The following is an 8,124-nucleotide window of genomic DNA, read 5'->3' on the forward strand; positions in this document are numbered from 1 at the left end:
ACGCTCACACCTTGACAGAATTAAGGGACATTGCCTACCAATGCAGACTGACTGCTATATCATGCCCACACTGTGTAACTCTTCTCCCCTCTCTTTAAATAACATAATTTTGGTTTTCAAGATGTTTATTTTTACTTTCTGATATCTTGTGACATTCTTAAATAAATAGGTTTCCTTTTCTGTCACCTAACATTCTGATTCATTTTCGTAATCTATCACTCTGGTTTCTTCCTTGTTTGCTTGGATATCAGTGGCTTCCTAATATAAGAATCTGTGAATTGTGTATCATTTCTTTTCAAAAACAGGCTACCTTGTAATGCTGCCTGATTCTCACACATTCTTTTAATAACTGCCAGTCCAGATGGAGCAGATGGAAAGGTCTGGAAGAATTACAACAGTGCCAAAGTTGAATTAATAGAGGCAATGACTGACATAGCACCTTGACTGGCTGACTGACACAGCATTTTCAATGAACTGTTTCCTGTTGTTTCTTCTTAGTCTTTCAGTGCTACTGATCCAGGGGTGGGTTCCTGCCATTCTAACCTCTTCTATAGAAGAGGTTCCACAAATCTACAGTGCCGTTTAGAACCAGTTCCAGCTCCCACCCCCCGCCCGTCTACACATCATCAAGATGAAGAGCGAGAGGAGGAATTCTGGGAGTTGAAGTCCACAAGTCTTAAAGCTGTCAAGTTTGAACACCCCTGGGGTTTTTTTCTAAAGGATTAGGGGTGCAAGGGTCTTGTAACTTGACAGTTTTAAGACTTGTGTGCTTCAAATGCCAGAGTTTCTGAGCCAACATTTTGGTTGCTAAGCAAGAGTTTCACCACATTTTACAGGTTGGCCACGTCCACCCAGTCACATGACTGCCAAGCCACTCCCACAAAGCAGGCCACACCTACAGAAGAGGTTCTAAAAAAAATTGAAACCCACCACTGTACTGATCCCATACTTGCATATCCCTGGTGTTTGGGAAGAACTCAATATGTGGATAAAAATGCTAAATCCAGATTAAATATCTGGCAGAACAAAATATAAGCATAATAATTAATGAAATAATTGAGATCATATGTAGGACATAGTGTATTCTTAAGTGTTCTCACTGAAATAATTGAAACTGGTTAATTATCATCTTAATGATTTCGATGAGCCTTTTCAAAGAATTAATCCAACCTTATATATAATGCTTGATAATGCAAATAAAATTGGGGTGGGTTTTGATCACATTGGTCACTATCTGACTTTTTTTATATCCTGCCTGTTGGAAAGATAGACGAAAGGTAGAGGAAAGATGCAGAAATTTAGCCTACAGCCCACCACACTCATTCATGTATGCTTTTCTCAGTCCTTCCATAATCTCTACTCCTGTCCTTGTTTCTGCTCAATTATTTGAGTCATCTGGTCATTTCTTCTCAGGTTACAGTTTTATACATTTTTATCTATGGGGTTAATTGAGTAGACATGTATACAGTCATGCTGAGTCAATTATAGACCTCTTCTTTCCTGCAGTATACATACCAGCTGTTTTACATGTCATTTCACATTTTCCTTTCCTCTTTGGAGGAAATACATGTAAGTTCCATAAATGTGAAGTCTTCGAACAGTTAAAAGCATTGAACATTTGCATGCGGCCAAACAAAATTAATATTAACAAAAATTAAAAAGTTGTTTCAATCATGCACATTTATCATTGAAATGGAGAACCACATTTGTCATTTCTTGACAGCGAGAGTCATGTTCATTTAAGTCAGATGAAGACATTGTAGAATTGGCATGGAAGTAAGCTTCTGTGATAGTCAGAAGTAAAATAAATTCAAAAGAGGCTGCAAGAAAAGTCTCTGCAGCCACACTTTTTAAAATTCATTTAGTCCCTCTTTTATTGTGCCATCATGATTTATTTGACTTCAGTGAATACTTATTGTGCTTTAATGCTATCTTTTCTTACATGTAACCAATTCTTCAAAGTTCTGATTCTTCCCAGCCCACAGAGAACTGGGAAGATGGTAAGATAGAGAGCTATATGCACACCACTCCAAGTGCTTTTATAAATCACACACTGTCTCCTCCTGTAGCTGCAAACATAAATAAATTTGGTAATTATGGTGGCTGCAGTTGATCAGAAGTTGATTGGGTGCCAGACCGTTAATGATAGATTTTTCAAATGATCATTACATGCCCAGTAGCCATCTAAGCGGTTGTTAGGAGATTAATTAAGATGGAAGGAACAAAATTAATATATTTCTCTTTAAAGGAATATTTCTAATCCAGATGTACACTGGACAATAGCAAAAATCTGAAACAAATACCATGGGTATAAAACTGTCTCATAGGAAAGACTGCACTGGAATTTGTGGTTTGCTTCTGTGGTGTCTTCTTTCACTTCTAATTATAATTACAAAAACCTCTCCTTTTCGTATCATCTCATTTTTATTTCAATCTTCTGGGAATCTTTCCCATACAAGATGGTAGAACCCTCAGAAGACAACAGATGTGTATTTAGAATTTAGATTTAAATGATTAGCAGCCTGGCATTATTCACACACACACATACACACACACACATATTATAGGTAGGTAGATACAGATATATTTTTCTTAAGAGCTATTTAATTCAACTCTAAATTACAAAAATATACAACTGACTTTAAAAACAATAACAATAAAATAAATGCCTTGTTGGATGTCAAGTATATACTGAAAGCAAATACACAAAGGTCAGCCTAACACCAAAAATTCAATGAATATTTTTAAAAGAAGGGAATGGCAAACATAGTGTCCACCTTACTACTGCATTATGTTTGAGTTTTACTGATTGTAGAATTGTAGAAGTAGAGAAAGCCTAATCAAATTCAATGAACAGCTGTTGAAAAAAAATACTTAGGATAGTGATATCCACACTTCAACTTTGTTATACTGATCCAGAGAAACATCTTATCTATAGAAACTTCCTCTTAAAAGGTCAATAGAAATATTTGTTATCCAGATAAATCTACGTACGCATCTGCCACAGGCTGCTTCCTTTACCCAAACACATCATAAATAAATCTGCAAGGCAGATATATCTGGAAATGATGGTGACACATAGCCATCTGTTCTTCTGATTTTTCTGGGATTTTTAAATCACATGTATCCATTGCCTATCAATACAGAAGAACAGAAGACTAAACCATTGCAAACCTGACCTCTAAATTACAAAGATGCAAAACTTGAGTTTTTCCAAACGTAATACCATAATTGAAATATAACTAAGGACTCGCTTTGGACAAGCACCATGAACAAATAAAGCATGCTGACTTTCACATACAGAGTAGCTTCAAGAGGTTATTTAGTACTTGTCCTCTTGCATCAAGAGGACAAGTATTAAATAACCTCTTTAAGCACAGAAATAAGAGTAGGAGAGGCAAATAATCAATCCCACCTCCCCACCCCCACCCTGACACACACACAATAAAGAGAGATAGACTTAAATTGAGGTCTCACATAATCTTTCAGCTCTGGGCTTGTTGACATGATTTCCAGACCACAGTAGTGATGGTGGCTGCAGCCTTAGTCTACACTCTAGAGGAAAGTTTTGAAAATCAAATCAGAGGAATCAACGCTCATGTGGATCAAACTATTGACCCTTATCCACCCAGTCGCTATTTTTGTAATTTCTCCTTCAGGCAAGGAAAAATGTGAGCGTTCCATGTCAAGGTCTCAAGATATGTGTCAGAAATATGTTGATTTCTTGGACTACATACAGGCTAACTTCAGTCGGAACTGGAAGTTTCCATGGAGAAAATAAAACAGTACAACCAGGTATGGATTATTGACAGGATACTGACTGTTGCCCATGTTTCATTTTTTTTATTTTGTTTTCAGACCATTTAGAGAAGATCTTGTAAATTGATGCTGTTTAAACCAGATGTCTCTAACCGTGGCAACTTTAAGACTTGTGGACTTCAACTCCCAGCTTTGTTGGGCTGAGGAATTCTGGGAGCTGAAGTCCACAAGTCTTAAAGTTGCCATGGTTGGAGACCCCTGGTTTAAATCTTAAAACCAGATGAAGGAAATGCTCCCAATGCCGGCATAAAATTAGGCCTCCGTTGCCTTTTATTGTCAACACATTTAACCAGTGCAAATCTCAAATTCATCCATTTTAAGTCATTCTTGGGCAGGGAAGAGTGAGATTTAGCATAAATTCAGCCCATTTATTCCAAGCAGCTAAATCCCAAATAGCTTGGTTAAGTTATTATTATATTTTTGCCATCAAATCAGTCTCGGCTTCACACAGTTTTCCTGGCAGTATTTTTGGATGTGATTTTTTTTTATTCTGCCTTTTTTCATATAAAATTCAATGCTGTGAATGAACCAATGCTCTTTCCTCCTATTTCCCCACAATAACCCTGTGAGGTAAATTGGGCTAAGAGCGTGTGACTGATCCAAAGTCTCCAGTTTTCATGCGTAAGATACCACTAGAGGTCATAACCTCCTGGTTTCTGGGTCAACACCTTAACGACAACATCAAGCTGGCTTCTTACCATTGCCTTCCTCCTAGTGCCAAGAGAGACTGTCCTAAAATCAGCCATCTGGCTTCCATGCTAAAGGCAGGATTAAAACCACAGTCTCCTTCTTTTTAATACAGCAAATTTAACTATTGCTCCAACTGTTACAACCTTACATGGAATAGCAATATGTAGCAGATTCATGTGTTTACTCCCACACTAGGTTCGCATGTTGTGCAAAACTATAATATAGGTTTTATTTTTAATATTTGGAAAATCATATTGTCTGAATGCAACCATGTGGTTAGTAAACTATGATTTATGATTAGCATATAATATGAATTAAACCAATTGTGCTTTCTCCAGAAAGGTATAGTATGGCTTAATGCAGTGTGAAAACCCAATTTATATAGATTCAGTAAAGTAAAAGAATTAAGAGTTTTGCCAAAGGCCTGTAAGTAGCTATTAATTTTTTAGTTTTCTAGTCTCATAAAATGTTAGAATCAGGTGATCCATTTAACAAGTCAGTTTCTTAATATGGTGCTGAGAAAATGAGAAGTATGCTGTTTATATGTTATATAAATGGCTATGGTATGCCCATGATAATGCTTAATTCCTATATTAATTGACAATCTGTTCATTCATTTATTCATTCATTCATTTAATGAATTTATAGGCCGCCTATAAATGTTGAAGCCTTTGGGAAAGTTTCTCATTTGTAAGACTCTTGGTGTATAAATGGGATGCAGTGGCTCAGTGGCTAAGATGCTGAGCTTGTCGATCCGAAGGTTGGCATTTCAAATCCTTAGTACCGCATAATGGAGTGAGCTCCCATTACTTGTCCCAGCTTCTGCCAACATAGCAGTTCAAAAGCATGTAAAAATGCAAGTACAAAAATAGGGACCACCTTTGGTAGGAAGGTAACAATGTTCCATGTGCCTTCAGCATTCAGTCATGCTGGCCACATGATCACAGACGTCTTCAAACAGTGCTGGCTCTTCAGCTTTGAAACAGAGATGAGCACCATCTCCTAGAGTCAGGAACAACTAGCACATATGTGCGAAGGGAACCTTTACCTTTACCAGTGTATAAATCAGCTATGAGATCCTTTTTTTCTAATCCCAACTATTTTTCCAATTGAATACATCTTCAGATATGGTCTTTGACCACTAGAGGCCAATGTAATGTTAATAACTACTGTATTATTTATTGATGGAAAATTAAACACTTTTAGGTAATCTTACTGGTCTATTACTGTAATTATAACCAAATTTTCCAGATTTCTTCAGGGAACATTATTATGTCACTTAGACAGCTCTTCAATTTGTTTCAGGCTTATCTCACCAAATCATTGGCTGTTTTACAATGAAAGAAACAGCCATTCAACTGTTTATATTGCCCTTAGACAGTTCTACAGCATAAAGAGAGTATGCTGTAAAACTGAGTAGAGTAGTAGTTGAAACTCTTTTGCTCAGGTAACTGAGAAAATGGTAAAATGATATCCCTATGGGTTTTTTTAAAAGCATTTGGAAAAACAAGTTAGCATAGGACAACATGGTGGCCCAGAGGTTAGAATGCAGCATTTCAGGCTAATTCTGTAACTGCCAGCAGTTCAGTCCTCACTGACTCAAGATTGAACTCAGCCTTCTATCCTTCTGAGGTCATTAAAATGACCTTATTGTTGGGGCAATATGCTGACTCTGTAAACTGTTTAGAGAGGGCTTTAAAGCACCATGAAGCAGTATATAAGTTTAAGTGCTATTGCTATTGCTATTAATAGCAACTATTAATCTAGGCTTTATTTGACAACTTTCTGTATTATTGCAAAAAGAATAAAAACCAAAGATTATTTATATTTTAATTTGAAAGGTGATGGTTATTCTTGTGTACATTTGTGTTTAATGTATATAAGCCAAGAAATATGCCTAAACAATAAGGGGTAATTTGGACAGACCTATTAATGTCTTATAAACTGTACTCTTGGGAATCTTTTTCCCTCTTGCTTACAAGATTCCCTTAGTAGCAATTATGCTCTATTGATTTTTCAGTACAATTATATTTCTGCATAGCTGTATATATAACTGTAGCTATTGAACTATGCAGGTAGTCCTCAACTTACAGCAGTTCTTTTAGTGACCGTTCAAAGGTACAATGGCACTTTAAGAGAGAACTTAAGATCATCTTCCACACTTACGACTGTTGCAGCATCCCCATCAGAGGTGGTATTCATCAGGTTCTGACTAGTTCTGGAGAACCAGTAGCGGAAATTTTAAGTAGTTTGGAGAACTGGCAAATACCACCTCTGGCTGGCCCCACCACCATCTATTCTCTGCCTCCCGACTCCCAACTCCCAGCTGATCGGGAATGAATGGGTATTTTGCAGTAACCTTCTGCTGGAGTGGGGAGGGAATGGAGATTTTACAGTATCCTTCCCCTGCCATGCCCACCAAGCTATGCCCACCAAGCCATGCCATGCCACGCCCACAAAGCCCCGCCCCACAGAACTGGTAGTAAAAAAAAAATGAATCCCACCACTGATCCCCATGTTCACATGATCAAAATTCAGATGCTTGGCAACAAACTCGTATTTATAATTGGTTGCAATGTATCAGGGCCATGTAATCAACCTCTTGGACCTCACAAGCAAAGTCAATGGAGAAACCAAATTGACTTAACAATCATGTTACTAACTGAACATATGCAGTGTTTCACAAAACAACTGTGGCAGAAAAGGTTATAAAATGAGGCAAAACTTACTAAACAGATGTCTCACTTAACAACAATAATGTTGGGCTTGGTTATGGTTGTAAATTGAGGACTACCTGTATTCTGCACATATTCTTGTTAATTATTTCTACAGAGGTTCTTGGGGAGTTGTATTTTTTTAAATCTACTCTGAAAATGATTTCATAGAAAACTCTATGGGATGAGTAACCCATATTTACAAAAATGAAAAATGCTGGATGCTTATCTTGGAAGCTGTATTAAACAGTTGAGAAACCTGATAAATTCTTACTTTCTCAAAAGTAGAATTTATTTTAAAGATTGATGTTATACTGAAGCCAGAACTTTTCATTTTAGGACAGGTGGATAAACAGAAAAGGGTCACAGAAGATTATTTTAATGTATGACTGCTGGAGAGAGATTACATATCCACAAAGATGGAAAGACTCCCACCATGGGGGAATGGTTGGTGAACTTGCTGAGATGACCAAAGTGACTTCTTTGATTAATAAAAGGTTATTACTGATGTTCATAAATGACTGGAAGCTGCTTATGGGTTGTTTTTTCGGTATGAAAAAGGAAATGATTTTGAGACTTATGTGTTTGATGATTAGAATAATAGGCTATAGAAATAATGGAATTAAAACATAATCTTAGAGGGGATTGAAAAGAAGTGTATGTATAACTGCTGAGAAGAAAGCAGGAAGCCATTTCTTTATTTTTTATCTTTTTTTCTTCTTTTTGGTAATATATTCTGTTGGGAAAGACATTAGGAACATACTGGGGCATTTTCTCTTTTTAAAAAAAAATCTTTGAGTGACTCTCATACAGAGCAGGCACAATTCTGGATTTAGTTAATTTGCAATGTCTGTGGATAACACATTATGTTGAATAAGAAAGCTACTTCCTTTGGTGAATG

Source organism: Thamnophis sirtalis, unplaced genomic scaffold (assembly GCF_051295495.1).
Source record: "Thamnophis sirtalis isolate CommonGarterSnake01/CBP01778 unplaced genomic scaffold, rThaSir2_p1.2 scaffold_7, whole genome shotgun sequence".
NCBI classification, from domain to species: domain Eukaryota; kingdom Metazoa; phylum Chordata; class Lepidosauria; order Squamata; family Natricidae; genus Thamnophis; species Thamnophis sirtalis.